The sequence below is a fragment of the Manacus vitellinus genome, unplaced genomic scaffold, assembly GCF_001715985.3.
Source record: "Manacus vitellinus isolate BGI_N305 unplaced genomic scaffold, ASM171598v3 scaffold_20_pilon, whole genome shotgun sequence".
NCBI lineage: Eukaryota > Metazoa > Chordata > Aves > Passeriformes > Pipridae > Manacus > Manacus vitellinus.
The window spans coordinates 4,307,087-4,323,403 of NW_021939471.1; positions in this window are offsets into that span (position 1 = coordinate 4,307,087).

Sequence of the window (16,317 nt, forward strand, 5' to 3'; positions counted from 1 at the left end):
AAATGAGACAGTTTTGAGGCCATATATCCAAAAGTAAAGGTAAAATCATGATCCACAACTATTTAGGCTACTGTGAATGCTCATCTCACATGGGACAATAAATAATATTGCTGTGGACAGCATATGAAAGCAGTTTAGAGTCTAGTTTAATCTTTTCTAGTTTTTAATTTCACACACGTGGTTTTTAAATTCCTATTTTGCCACGTGAAATACTTTGCCTTTCAGTAAACCAAACCACGTCAAACTTCGCTTTAATCCCAAGAATCTATTCTCCACATCTCCAAATCATATGACTTAAGGGTCATTTTTTATTCCTTAACCAAGACTCCTGGTCATTGAACCAATCACAAGTCCCAGCACTTCTCTCATGCTACCAGCATCTAAAGCCATGAGAAAGCTGACGCTGCAGAGGAGCTGCGGCTTGGATCGCTTACAGAAGGGGATCTTTCATGCTTAGCAATCCTCAGCTGTGCAGGGAAAGGACAGTTTGACTAACCACAAAAAAACAAAACAGCTATTGAGCAATCCAGAGTCCTCATTTTAGTGCTCCCCTGTCCAGTTTTTAACGTGGATTTTTTTTTTTTTTTCATTTTTTCCATCAAGTTTTCATGCTCTGCTTTTTTATTTCGGTTACTTTGCTAAAGAATGAACCACCCAGTAGATAAAGTAAGGCATGTTTTTGTAGTTTCACTGGAACATATTCCCACCAAGACCTCCAGGGCCACAGAAAGGGCCACAACAAGAAACAGAAACAACCCTTAATCATTTACTCCCCACAGAGCACACCTTGCCTCATCCTCCAGACACATCTTTTAGACTGTCTTGAAGCACAGCTTTTGTCCTGAATAAAGTCTATTTTTAGGAAAAAAAACCCAAAACCTATAAAATATCTGAGATAGAGAAAGCAGGAAGTATGCCTCTCACTGAAGGCTTTTACCTTCAATTTGTGCTCTGTGGACAACTACATGACTAAAGAAAAAAATAAACCGGTTTTTTTCTAGTAAAAAAATGTGCCTGTACCAAGGATTTTATACCATATTTGAATTCCAAAGAGGAAAGACATTCAGAGATTAACACACACATCTCTTCATACTGACAAACTGCACTTGGTTAGATTAATCACAAAAGTAGCTTTAGAATCTCTGGGGCTAATAGAAAACAGGAAAAGTATTTCCTTCCTCTAGTTCCCAAAAGCTGGCTCCCTTCACGAGGTGACATGTGTCTCATACTGCTGCGCATGAGAGCAGCTCTCCAGCCCTCAACTACATCACAAAGCCATCCTGACAGAAAATCCATTGTGAAGGAGAAAAGGAAGGGGATACCCCCCCCAAAACCAAAAAACAACCCCCAAAAATCAATCAAACAAACAAAAACAAAAAACCAAACTAACACCCCCTGAAAAAAAACAAACAAAAAACCAACCAAACAAAAAAAAGAACATCCAAATTCATCCTGTCCACTGCTGAAGGAGAATAAGGGAAGCCTTCCACTAGGCTCTGGTTGCTAGAAATAACTTAAACTTTTAAGGTTTTCTGTCCCTTACTATGGAAATTTGCCCTCAGATAGATAGAGCCACTAAGGAGTTGACACGTGGGAGAACTGGACTGTGTATCAGGGTTAATGGAGTTCATGTTATTCCCCTTGGATTTGACTCCAGCAAGTCTGGCAGCCTGAACAAACAAGTCAGTCTGAAGGCAGGCAGAGATGTCTGAGGCAAGGAAGAGATAAGATGAAAGCACAGTGTTTGAACTTGACTCTTTAGACACTTCATTTTTATTTCTCTTTATGAGACTCCTCTCTTGGGCTGGCCTGGAAAGAAATTCATCTTGCTAAAGAATCAAGAGTCTGTAAGTAGAAAAATAATACATGGAGGTTTAAAGTAAAAATATGATATAGCAGTGTTAACAGCACCGTGTAACAGGAAGGTAGACATTAAGAAGAAACATGTAGCTGTTGCTCCTAACTGGGATTCTACCTGAGAGGGAAGTTCAGGGCTGAGGAGTGAGGTTTCCTGTTCTGAGAGGAGCCTTTGCCCATCTAAATCACACAAGCAGGAAGATAGCTATTTATCTACAATAGCTGACGCTGCTGCTGCTGCTGCTGCTGCTGTTGCTGGTGGAACAACAGCCTGGAAAGCAAAATACTTCTGCTACCTCAGCTCCTGAACACAAGGAACTAGAGCAGAAAAGAAAATGATTTTTGACTGTTGTTCTTGGACATAACTGAGACCTAACCCCGTTTAAAAAATACCAAGTCTAAAGAGACTTTAATAAGGGGTTATAGTAAAGGCAAATATAATACTGAAAACCAGCTACACTCCCCCCTTGCACTAGGGAGGCACACAGCTTCTTGAAAGAATTACAGACATAAGGGCTCAAATGTGTAGTGCAATGTAAGTGCATTACAGAACTGAAGCCATTTTAACCTTTCCAGGAAGAAACAGCCTTTCCAGAAGCCACACTCAGATCACACAAGTTTTGGACTGACCGTGAATTTCAAAACCAAAATGTTCACAACCAACTTTCTGCAAATAACCTGCAGAACCAGTAATTTTCACCAAAAGAATTAAGAGTCCCCCAGTACACAGTACCTGTGGTCACATCACCACAGTGAAAAACATTGTACTCATTTACACCAAGCAATCACAGACAAGGCTTTGAGTTATTCTATGATCCAACCAGCACAAATACAACAATATTATTGTCCACACTCCTCACTAGTTAACACTGAACTCTTATTTTGAGCATGAAACTAACTATCTAATACTTGGAACTAAAAGTTGTGGTTATGTTTTATTATGTTCAATGGTTGTCTCTGTTGTTAAACTCTTATAGTAAAAATATATATTTTTATAGTATGAGTAAACCCATTTCTGGTTTTAATTAATTGCCCAAGTATTTTAGTTTCATCATAAGCAAAATGGCAAACAACCTGTTCAGACAGCTGTTTAACCCATTAAACACAAGACAACAGGCCTGTTCTTTTAAAACTCTGACCCATAGGAAAAATGCAAGTAGTACCAAAGGTAGGATCCTGAGAGGCAAAATTATACTGCACAGGACTAGACTGCCCAGATAGTTCAAGTGAAACACCTGGAGATATATCAGACCGTGGTCACACTACAGTCACACAGCAGGTAAGGTATGGAGATGACTGCTTTTCCAATTCTTTGCAAAAGTAGAAGGAATTGGCAATAATTCTTCTTGTGAAACAGCAAACCATATTTTCTTTCTGGCAAGCGCTGAATTATTAATGTTTGTAAAGTATACTGAGTCTATCAATAGAAGGTGCACCAGGAGGGGAAAACACATCACCACCCATGTGTTACAGAGACCTCCATCAAGTTTCCTCCTTTGAAATCTAGTCTGAATTCAGAGCTACATAGAACTTTGATGTAAAGCAAATAATTGTTCTCCTCAAAATACAAGCTGGTTTTGTGCTTTGAAGATGTGTGGCAGCAAAGAGCGGGAAGTCACAAATGATTTCCATGGGAAACATATGACTCCACAGCACTCCTATCATTGCTCAGACATCCACTCCTGGGTCTTCTGATTACATTGTGAAAGGATGTGAAACCTCAGAAGTATTATTTCTTGTATATTTTTTCATGTCATGAGCACAATGAATTCGCTTGCTCCCAGGGGCAAATCAAGGAGCATGCTTATTGCTAGAACCAGAATGCTCTACACTCAGGTTTTGATCTATTAAAATAGACTATTTACAGCAAAGGTTTCCTTTTTGAAGAAACTTCCTCTCTAAAATATGAATTTTTGTGCACCTATAGAGTTTGATGGTACATACATGCTTAGATGAGGATGCACCATTATGCATGGTGCCCATATTATGGTTTTGCTACTAGAGAGCAAAAGCTGATCCAGCTTTTCCCTTGAACATACAAGTCTTCAACAGAGAGAACCACCAAAATTCAGCTGAGAAACCCACATTGCCTGTTTGTAGAGACACAAGTATTTTCAGGACTTATAAAAAAATTACATTTCTGATGCTGTAGTAAAATTATGTGAATGAAAAAAAAACTTTCCTTCACCAAGAGGCAGAAAAACCCCGCCTAACTAACTTCAGCAGATGACAGGTAAGGACATTTATTCTTACAGCTTTATAGGCAGACAGACTAGGCTTTTACATACCCAAGTGGATTTTATCTTGTTCTAGTTAGTTTTCATCATGTACCTCTCAAAGTGTCTGGATATCTTTGCAACATCTTCACAACATCTTCCTGCTCAGAGCCTCTTGGCAACACGCAGCCATTCTGCAGTTGCTGCCTGCCATCCCTGCACTGCTGACAAGTGTCTGCATCATGTGAAAAGTCCCTTTTGGCCCAAAATAGCAATTCTGTGAAACCAATTTTTAGTTGAAATTTCATTTGAGAATCCCTTCTTATCCTAGCATCTGAAACTAATATTATTCGCACATTTATGACTCATAAAATATTTACCTTTGCTTTTAAGCTTGTCTGTTCTGCTTTTAATTTTTAAGCCTCTCTTAGGAAAGAAAAAAAAAAAAAGTAACTTCTCTGAAAGAGTGCAAACAGGAGCTAGGGGTTCATTCCAGACCACATGCAAGGTGAAAGAGTGCATTAGCTCTTTTCAAAGCAAAAATAGAAATCACGTGAGGAATGTGCCAACTTGCCATACATGGCCGATAGCGATTTGACTTCCTAACTGCATTTCTGTTTTTCCAAGGCCAGGGGAATGAGAAGAACTTCAAGGAAATGAAACTCCCCAATTACAAGTATCAGCATAATTACATTTGCTACATCTGTGCTGAAAAATATGAGTTTTTGTTTCTAAGTACAGAAATAACAGCAGATGTTCTAACGAGCGATCCCGAGCTAAGGGGCACCACATGAATTTTCTGGTTCACACAGAAGTAACTTTTAGGAGCTGACAGATCCTTGTATCAGAAGCCATAGCAAGCCCTCCTGATGCTGAGTAGGCACTGGAACAGGTTGGTCCATGGCTAAATGCATCCTTGCCATCACAGCCTCTGAACAAGCACATGAATCTGCTCTCCAGCACTGTCTTCCTTACCAGTGGCTGCAAGGAAGAGATGTGTGTCATGGCTGAGGTGAAGTTCGTTGTATGAACTGAGCACAGCCTAGGTACACTGTAGATGGTGTTTTATACATTGCTGACCTCACATCCACACCTTTTTAATGTGCATGGGAATGTTTTACTACTCTCTGCATCTCTCTTAATGGAAGTATTTCCACTATTTTGTGAACAGATTAGTATTTGAAGCCTAACAAAATATAGTCAAGACTACTGATCTTCCATCAAAACAAGCTTAAAAATTTCCAGTCCTAGATACATTAGGACAGGACTGTGGCCTAAGAACTGAGCCCTGGGTCACACTGTGTTTAGGGATGCAGTGCTCCAGGGAGGATGGAGGGAAAAGTGGGGAAGGTGTGGGCAGGAGCTCTGAGACATTTCTTAACAAATCCCTTTAAAGTGCTACCACTTCTGTAGAAGCTCAGGGGAGGAACAAGCTCAAGCTTGGATACCAAGCTAAATACATTCAGCAGGTCTGAATGTTAACCATTAAAGGTGGCTGACTGCTAACTCATAGAGAGCCTTTGTATTCACTCTGGTAGAGAGCAGGACAGCTGAAATTTCTACCTCATTGGTAGATTTTAAGTAGAAGGTACCAGGATCTGACAATTTTCTGTTGCTTTTCTGCAATGAGTGATGAACAAAAACCTGTTCTCAAAACATGAGAGCTTCTTTTAGACTGTTGGTTATTGCAGAAAATTTTTCCTGCGCTTACTCCCACATCTCAGCCAGTCAACAGGGCTTGGGCTGTTTGAAAAAACTCTTCTAGGAGTATTTGTTATTTGCAGCCCCTCAATATAAACTGTGCAGTTTTCCTGGCTTTTGTTTAACTCAGGAAACAGAACCAATAATGAGCACTGTTACAAGCAAAGGGAGAAACAATTGTTGGAGTGCTATTAGGTTTGTAAGGCTTAAATCATTCCAGTGACTGTTCCCTGTCATTCCTTGTATGAAGCCTAAATCACAAGAGAAAGTTGAAGTTGCAAAAAATTTTTAAAATTTAAATTTAAAAAAAAATTTAAAAATCCTAACAGCCAGATTATAACTATTTTACCTCAAAGCAACAGATTGTTCCCTATTAAGGAGGGAACAACAGCTGTTTCATGACTTGATAATCAGAATTCAGGTTTGTGATTTAATGCAACTCAAAATATGTGTTAGTAGTAATGAACCTGTCTGATAGTACACAACACACATTTCCTAACCCTGTAGAAGAATATGAAGTCTGCAGTCAGACAAGTGGACTTTTATTCTGTGATCAGCTGTACTTGTCATTCTGATAATACTTTACCGGTAAGACAAGCAAGGCTTTTAGTTCCTTCTCAATCCTGAAGGCAATAGTCCATTCAAGGAATCTGTTTGTGTAAAGCACTTGCTGCAACAGTTTAAAATGAAAGTTTACTTGAAAAAAAATAAAGGTTAAGGTCTCAAATCAATAGCCTTAGCAGATGTGCGGCATCCAACCTTTGTGTTTATATCTCTCTCATTCTAATAATACGCATTTTCAGAATCTGAAATGAAAGATCAGTGCTAAAGGCAATATTGTCTTATCTTTAAAATGACAGAAGGCCCTGTACAGATTCATCACAATTTTCACCAAACACTATTATCCAGATTAGGTGATTTCAGAGCTTACACCAAAGGGTGTTTGGTTTTCCAGGCATCCAGAACTACTGGCACGCAGAGTTTGAGTACCAGGATGTTTCACCAAGAAGAATAAAGCTAAAGCAGGTAAAAGTAAGGCATATCTCCATCCAGAAGCACAACGAGTGTTGGTAAGGGACTTTCTTACATGGAGATAAAAAAAACCCCAGCAAGTAAAGACTGTCACCACCTAGGAATTTCATGAGCACCTTTGCTAAAAGAATCTGAAACAAGTGCAAGATATTTTAAAATAATTACCTTTACCAGTGTTCTGGATGGCCAAAAATTTCTGTCTAACAGACTCATCTGTCTGAAGTGTTTGAAGCTTCCAAACAAATTTCAATGCTTTAAGAATTTCTCAGGGAACAAACACGGTAGCTTCAAGGGCCCAGAGTTTTAATTTTTTCTACCTAAAAAAAGAGATACAGGTATAATGTCAAATGTCCTCTGTCAGCTTCTCAGAGCCTAAAGCAGGGAGATGTTCAAAACAGCTGTGGCAAGGCTCCAGCAGTGGTAGGAGGAAAGCTTTGTCCCGCCTGCCAAGAATCTCAGCGATGGAGAGCAGAGAGCTGAACTTTGCCTTACATAGTGGCTGACAAGCCCAGAGGTCTGTACAGTTTTCATATTTTCACCTGGCTTTCCTTGCCTACAGAACTTCAAACTCTGTGGGAATCCAGGAGAAAAAAAAAAAAACAAAAAAACCAGCTTTCATTGTAAGTAACTAATTCATACTGTATTAAGCCACTAGTTACAGGTCAGCTTTCACTCTGGTATCCAGCTACTACAGATTTCTTGTAACAAACCTTCTCATAAACACTTCCCCCCACAACCATATATGTTGCCTCATAGGGTGGATTTATTCATCTCCTGACCTAAAGGGCCCTGCTTTGCCAGAAATGCCCAAGAGAAAACCTCACATGACATGCCTCACTTTTACATTTCACAAAGTGTTTAATCTTGCCCATGAACACCTGAGCAAACACAGGAGCCCCCAAATCTTCAAGAGCCATTTGCTAAGTTACTTTTGCCAAAGGACAACTAATTTATTTTTGGAAGAGTCTTATTTTGTTAATTCTTTGCTTTGTTGCTATTTTGGTGCCTTGATGTGGCATACCACTAATTCTTTCCATTTCACTTTCATAAATCTTTTACCCCTCTAAAATAAAAATCAGCAGGCAGGGACTATAGCATTAAGGAAGTTTTGGTGTGAGTTTGGTTTAAATCACAGGACAGCTTCAAGCAAAATAAATAGATTTTCCTCTTCATTTGAGGAAAAAACCCAAATAAGTTGTTTGGGGTTTGACATTTAATAACATTTTAATGTTCTGCTTTGCAGAGTTACTTTTGTTTAGAGAATGCTGGTTTTTCAGTCGTGCTTTGGATAAGACTCAGTATTTTGTATTTCCCAAAATATATTTTGGAGTGTGTGTTCTTTTGTTGTTAATTTTTTTGTTGTTTTTGCCAAGAACATTCAAGTGTTTGAGGCTGAGCAAGACCCATGCATGTGTTTGGGATATTTTTCTCCTACTGGAGAAGTCTCTTCTTCCTCAGTTCAGTCACTGAACCAAATCTATTTCTACTGACTAAATGGAAACTTTAGTTTAGTTCTAGATCATGGACTGAACCTGCAAAGGCATTTGGGTGCCTGACTCCCACATGAATAGGAATCAGAGAACTTTTTCAGTGAGGACTGCACCATCAAGTCAGATTCTTTGCACCTCTCATTCCCTGCCCCTCCCTGCAAAGGAAATACCATGACATTTTTCTCCAGAGGAAACTGTTTGATTTCACAGATACTGGAAGTTGCACACGGAGGCTTTTTTCTTCTCCATGTAACAAACAGGGTGGACAGGCCAAGGGGCATCAGATGTGCTTTACCCTGTTTTCTGCCTGAAAACTGGGGGGGAACCACAAAAGCTGAGTTTATGGAATAAACAGGCTACTGTAGCAAGGAAGCTAAAGTGATTTTCCACAGTACAGCTCCCTGTCAGGATTCTTCCCAGGGAGGAGGTGTTCCTGCACACATGCTATTAGCCTGCTACCCAGCAAGATGGCAGGGCAGTGGGGAGAGGGGATCTGTGCCAAGTGTTCCTGTGTGAATAAAGAAAGGGGATTTATGAACTGCTGAAGTGTTCATCACGTGAGTTCTGTTTCCTTTTCAGTTTTAATCAGGATCCTCATGGCAAAGGCAGCTCCTTTTGACACTATTTCTGCTACACAGTGAGCACTCCTCACATGACACTTACAGGAGTGTACACCTGACTGCAGAGTAAATGAGAGCATCTCCCACACATCCCCAGTTGAATCCTACCTTTCTCATTGTAATTATTTTCCTACTTACACTGCAGTTCAAGTTTCCAGCCTTACAGCTGACCCCTGAGCATTATATCTTTCTCTTGTCAATGTCAAATGAGTAACTGCAAGCAGAACCCCCATCCCAAAAATGCACACAGGTTGCTTCCCCTATATTAGCAGCCTCGAGAATATTACTAATTCTCCTACCTGTGTGTAAAGTGACATAAACAGAGCATGGCACAATCACATGAGTTGATCCTGTCGTGGTTGTATTTCAGGGATTTCAGATCTCTTGAGTTCACACTTGATTTTCTCACAAGAACTAAACTTACAGATAATTCTATTCAATGGGAATACCTTTAGTGATCATTGTATCCATTTGACTAGGTTCTCTCACTGTATTGTATAACCTAATGTGCTCCCATAATTATTAATGAGTGATACATTAATGGAAATACCACATAATCACAGATAAAATAAGAGAGGAAAACTATTACTAAGCAACATGTGACATAGTGAGTCTTAAAATACTCTGGGATAGGTTTGAACTACTTGCTGGCTAAGAAACTGCTGAATCATGCCCTGAGACTCATACCAAAAATAGCATTCCATCTGGCAAAGCACATACAAGCTATTAATGTTCCCTATTGTTCAAACCTGCTGATTAACTGCTGGTCACAAAGCATGAAAAAGCATTCTCCTACTTTTTCTGTCTCCTGGAGAGAAAGAGAATAGCAAATATGTTTTCTCCTACAGTAGTTCTCCCTTTGACCACATCAGCTTTTAACAGAACAAGGAAGTTGACAAAATATTTTCAAAGCATTCTGTCAGCTCTCTGCATTTGAAACACCTTAGAAGAAACTTTACTTGCCTTTTTATACACTGATGGATAGCAGGTATCACTCATCTCTCAGCTTTAGTCCTCCCTGGTGAGACTGATGCTCTCAATAGATGATCTGTAAGTAATTTCTTAAACATAAGGAGAAAAAAGATCATTTAAAGAAGATTGGATCAATGTGAGGAAAGTAGTTCTCTCTGAGGTCTAGGAAAAGGTGATTTCTTAATGCCCTTAATGAGGAGGGAGAGATTTTAAACAGCTGATTACAAAAGGTCCAGCTGGAGTTAATTATGTTGTCTAAGAGGCTTTGTAATGACTGTGTTTCCTGGCCTTTGGCATCCCACAGGTGGAAAGAGAGACAACAGTTGCCCTCTGAGTTTCTCTGGGTACCTTGTTACCTTCTTCCTCATTCCTTCTGCCCTGGTGCGACAGAGCCCTAGACTGAAGTCCTGGAATTATCAGCAGACAGGGTGCCATGCAGGTTTCTGGGATGAACTTGGACACATCTTCCTGAGGTGGTTGGGCACCCCTCTTCCAACAGCACAAGGGGCCTTTTGCTTTGGCCCCAGTGCACAACAGCTGCTGCTGGCCTCACCTTGGGAGTGTTAGGGATAAGGGATAGGGACAGGTCAGGCAGAGTAGCTCCTTGCTAGGGGTACCAGGGGACAGGCAATGCAAAACTGCAGAGAGAAGCCTAAGAAGGAAGAAATATTACTGCAATTTTCTCTGCTCAGTTTGGGCTTGTTACTTCCCAGCCCTCTGACTGACTTCACCTCTCCACAGTGGCTGCCTGCCTGACCATTTAAAACATGTTGGTGTTCTTAAGGAGAACAGAAAGTGCTAACCATCTGCTCTGGAACCTTTACTTGAGTTTGGGTATCATATAAAGAAACATTCTCACACTACAGAATGTAGTACACATTCTGTACTACAGAAGAGGTGAGAAAAATGTTTGTGGTGACACAGCCACTCGAAGTTGTAGGTCTTTGCATTTTGTCTGTAACTTACATATCATGATGTCATTTTTTATTTATTTTTTTTTTAATAAAATCCACCTTTGAAAAGCAAACTAGTCTCTAGGCAGGAAGTGTGGGCAGCCCAGCTCTGCAACCCCTCTGGAGGGCAGCTCACTCAGAAAGCAGAGGGTGGTATTTCCAGAGTATCCTTCACAGAACTTTAACTTGTGGTAGGCTGGACACATGGAGTCTGTTGGAAAGACATGCTGAGTTAATTTGCTGCTTTAGCAAAGTTGCTGTATCCACACTGCATAGGGGTTATAGGTACTTTGTGCTATATATTTCTGCTATAAAGAATGAACCCTAGGCAGATGATAATAGCAGTTACCTTTGTGCTATGCATTTCTCATGAGTTCATGAGTAATTCAGTGAACTCCTCCGCACAGCTCTAATGAGGTAATTCCTCTTGTTCTCTGCCTGATAGGCTGCTCTTTTCCCTGAAATCCACAAATATGTTTTGCATCATGATCCCAATTTTTTAGATTTCAACAGCAAACAGTGGAGATGATCAGAACCCAGAAATGGTTCCCTGCAGACAAAGAGCCTGAGACACAGCCTGCAGTAATTAACCTTCAGTCAGTATTAGCAGGATGGCAGAGAATTGTCTCACTCCAGGTGACTTCAGATGCAGCAGTAGGATCTAGAGGCATTTTACTGCAGTGGGACAAGTGATGCTTCAGAGTAAGGGACCAGAGAAAGATGGGAGTGTCCATGGAATAAACTGAAGGCCTGAAGAGTGCAGGGACTTAAATGAGTAGAAGAGAGGTAATCCCGTGAAACCAATGATCCTCATTCTGCAGTGTGTTCTATGTCACACACTCCTGGTGGGCTGCTGTACTTCCCAGTTCCTTGACATTGGATACACCTTTATCATCCTGGTCTGAGCTCTCCAATACGCTCCTCAACAAGCTCTAGACAAACACTCCTTTACAGAAACTGCTTTCTCTCATGCATTTCTTGAGAAATTGCCTCTCTTGCTGTCAGCCTTACTTTTCTGCTCTGTGATACCTAGGTCAGAACTGGTTTTTTCACTTCCAACCAGTGTTTGTACTTAAGGCCTCCAGAAGTGGTTTATTTTCTCCATCCTGTTCTTTTGTGATCACAGCCAAACTTCTGGTATAATTTGTTTAGCATGATGTAAGAGCAGAAATGCTGCATCATCCTCAAGCACATCTAATAATGCCTTGTATCACTTCCTCAGGCTGGTCTTGAGAAACTGGCCTTTCCCTTTTTAGTAAGTGTCATTTGTAGATGTAAGCAAAGTTAGCTGAATAAAAATGCATTGTAAGAATTGCAGTCAATACCACTGAGGTGAAATATTCCTTGCTATTTTGCTGCTTAAACTCTTCCTCAGTAACAGTCTTCACAGGCAGCAATATGTAATGACTAAATTGGTTTTAATGTATCTAACAAGAAGCAGGATAAAATAGTGATATCCTCCCATTCAGAAGTGTTAACAAGGAGGATCAGAACTGTAATTTTTTGTTACTGACTCTGTCTTTTAACGAAAAGAATTAGAAAACCAAAATGGCCCTAGAGAAGTCATTCTCTGAATATATATCTTCATTAATTCAGTGTCCTCTCCAAAGGCAAAGATTCCTGGAATTTCTAATAGTGTATGAAGGTCTGCACAGAATGACCTCAAGTAATGCCTAAGTATGATCCCAAGAAATGCTGCACACATTCAGTGAACTACAAAACTGAAAGTTGCTGTTGCCTTGACCATTGTGTTGGGCACTAGGCCACAAGGATAGTCCACAAAAACCACTGAGGACCCTGCTGAGTGCCACCAGCTGGGTACCCTCTTGATCCCTCTTTTCTGCTGTCAAATTTGTCAATGTGTACAAAATTATCTTCAGCAAATAAGGGATGCATGGGAAATGTACAAAATCAGCCTGAAGTTACAGCTTTCTGAACATCCATCTACCAGCCTTGTTCTCCTTTGTTTGCTCTGTTCCGTTTAGATAAGACAACATGTAGATTTTATCACAGCTAAGCACATAAAATGAAACCATATGTACCTCTACAGCCCCAAACTTGAACTGGTAACCCATGCTGGTAATCTAAGTAAATAAATCAAGTTACAATTTTGTTACTGAAAATCTAATCTTAGTTAGCAAAGCAGAACTGGATAGGAGGATATACCTAAGCATTTGTCTTAAGAAAAAAATATAAATCACTTATTGTCTAATCAAGCTGCTTTTGCTCTGACTCCAAAGACTAGAGATCCTCAGGTTTGATTCCTCTATTCAGAAGGTCTGTTCCTCCTTGTGTCCACACAGTCATACAAAATTAAAGAAATAGAGGAAACAAACAGTGGGAGAAGAGTTTCTTTTCCCTCTTTTGGCTAAGATGAGCCTAATGACACAGACTCTGGGGAAGGAATTAAAGATGATGAGATGTATTTTGTTATTTTGTAGCTGCTGTGGATTTTGCACAGAGGCTTGTGATAACTGCCAGCTTTAGCAACTAATTGGACCAAGCAAGATAGATGAAAACAAAAGAGCCAAAGCATGAGTCTACTTCTTTGACAACTGAAAACCCTTGGAAAGGCTACTCTGGGACAGTAAAGGCAGTAAAAGTATAGCTAAAGGTCCTTGAAGCGTGCAAGACAAAAATGGCTGTTGCTTTATAAGAAGACATACAATAAGAGAAACATTCTGTCTTAAAAATAAGTAAATAAAGGCTTCCCGACACATACAAAGTTTCTTGATAGTCCAAAGGGGAAAAAAGCTTTTCAAAAGACATTCAGGATGTGTTCTTGTACAAAATTTTTCTCCCAGGAGAAATATTTAATTTTTTTTACATTCATTCCACGGGCATATAGCACTTCCAGTGGTATTTGGTGTGTTTCTCTCCAGAAACTGTTTGTGCTCCAGTTGCCCCACTGTGTGCAGGGGTTGTGGGAGAGTTTGTTCCTGATGCCATCCATTCAGTCCATCGATACCTTGAGATTATGCTACTGAAACTTGCAGGGGGTTTCTGCAAAAGAGCTGTGCCTGTGCTTAGACATCCCCCAAGGGAGCTCCCAGCTTGGATGGGCTGTTTGGTGTTTCTTTGGCCCCCAGCTGTGTCACAGTTTGCTCCTTTCAGGCACGGTTGAACAATGCCAAGGTCAGTACAGGATGACAGGGAACAGTATATTGCAGTCAAGCAAACGAAATCAAAACTGTGCCAAAGAATGGATTCTTTATCTTGTTTGGTTATCTTTAGAAAATAAATAGACTGCAGCACACTTCATACAGTAAAGGGTAACTTTGACTGGCCTTACTCCAGTAGCACCTGAACAAATATTTCTAACATGGACAACTCTTCCTCCCTCCTTCTCAGCTGGACTGATCACATATTTGTGTAACTCCCTGTCAGGTCTGATGTGGTCAGCCAGGGCAAGGAAGCTCCCAGAAATAAAGGAATTCAGACATTGCATTTACTTTTTCAACAGTCTTAGAACTAAATTATGCCTTTCTAGGAACAGCCACAGAAAATATTCTATCCAAATTCTGCTTGTTAAGGTCTAGGGCTCTCACTTCAATCAGCAGGCCACTGACAGCTAAAGGAGCTCAAAGAAGAAGACTGGATAGCATATGTACACACAGAATGCAGGCAGGCTCTGCACAGGAATATTACATTTTGGAAAACATTTTTGGCAACTCTGCTTAATGAAAACAGGAATATTTGTACTGTTGGACAGTTGAAGGAAAAATCTAAATTTCCCTGTCATATTAAATAATTTGGAAGACCTTGTTTAGTTAAAGAAGATTCTCTCTGAAATTATACGAACAATAATCGAGAGGCATCAAGTCCTTTAGTTCAAGATAAAACATCTGAAATGGTTTGAACTGTACTGACAATGTTAAGGTGAGTAATGTGTTTTCTTCACTTTCAGTGTCCTACCTAAAAAGAATCCTTTGATAAAGAGGTGCTGAAGCTGCTTTACTTGTACTTTTCAAGCATAAATATTCTCTCACCATTTTGTTCTTTCAACAGCAAGTTTCAGTTCCGCCTTCAGCAGTGCCCCTTTGAAGATCTGCTGTATCAGTGCTCTATGAAATCTGTGGTAATTGTGAGATTTTGACAGTACTCAAGAAAATTCTTGAGTACTTTAATTCCTATAAAAGATGCCTGAACATTTTACTAATCCTGTAGAACCACTTTTAATAGCAAATTCAGAGGCTGCTTATAAACTGAAATCAAACATTAAGACATTAAATGAAAAGGCATATTTACTGATGGACAAGCCAACTGTTGGACAGATCTCAGGAGGGCAACTAAGGGGTAGTTTGCTGGTTTGAAGTCAGTGTGAACTCCTCCACTCTTTCAGCAGTGGTTCTAGAGGAAATACTGATATGAAAGAACTGCAGGAATACCTTACATGCAATTGGAGAAAAACAGCAATGGAAAAAATTATATTAGCCCTTGAAAATTCAGGATTAGAAACTCCACAATTTGCAGAGTTCCAAGTATGCTGTAATCTGACTTCACCAATGCTTGTCTTCTCAAGCAAGATTAGGCATTATTCCCATCCCTTTTTACATACTCAGGTATCATTAGCATATCAGCTCTGTCTCTTAATGACCCAGAACCTTTCACTCTTCCCATTTCACAGCATTACAGAATGGAGTTGGAAGGGACCACTGGAGGTCATCTAATCCCACTTCCCTGGTCAAGCAGGGTTCCCTAGAGCACAATTCAGTATTTCCTAGAACTCTCATTACAACTGTTGTACTGTTCTGGTTTCTCTCCAGTTAGGACTGCCATTCAAGACAAATACAAAGGAAAGATGGGATGCAGGACTCAATTTTTTTCAATTCCAAAGAGAACTGCAGTCTGTATGATTCAATTCATGAATCATACATGGTATAGACCAGCTCCCATTTATTTACGTTACCTAAATTTCACTTTTGTTGTACTGTATGCTCACAATTACTTTCTGCTAAAATGGGTAATCATTCCTGACCCACTATTTGAGGATTCAGTTGGTTGTACGTAAATGTAGTGCTTTGCACTTATCTGCACTGGATTTCATCTTATTTTTTTCTGGACCATTTTATCTGTTAATTATGATGCCATTGGCAAGAGACATAAAGCCATATTACACATCACATTACAGCCATGACACATTTTTACCATTTTTTTTCCTAAGGACACAAGACTTACACAATCACACTGTTCTCTGTCACCTCCACCACTTCCTGACAAACTGCTTTTGAACCACTTGCTTAATCCCATCAAAATATGATGGAAGAGAAAGGTCTCGAAGTTTGACCTCAGCAAGTGGGTAAAGGAGAAGCCTGAAACTGCTTTCCTTCCCCCAGGTAAGTGCCTTTGGCATGAGCACACTTCCCGTGTGCTGTTTGTCCTGTCAGGTGGCCCATCCGTCCCTGAGCACTCACGGGCCCAGAGCACACGTGTCGCCCCTGAGGACCAGGCAGAGCACGTGCTCTACTTTGCTCTG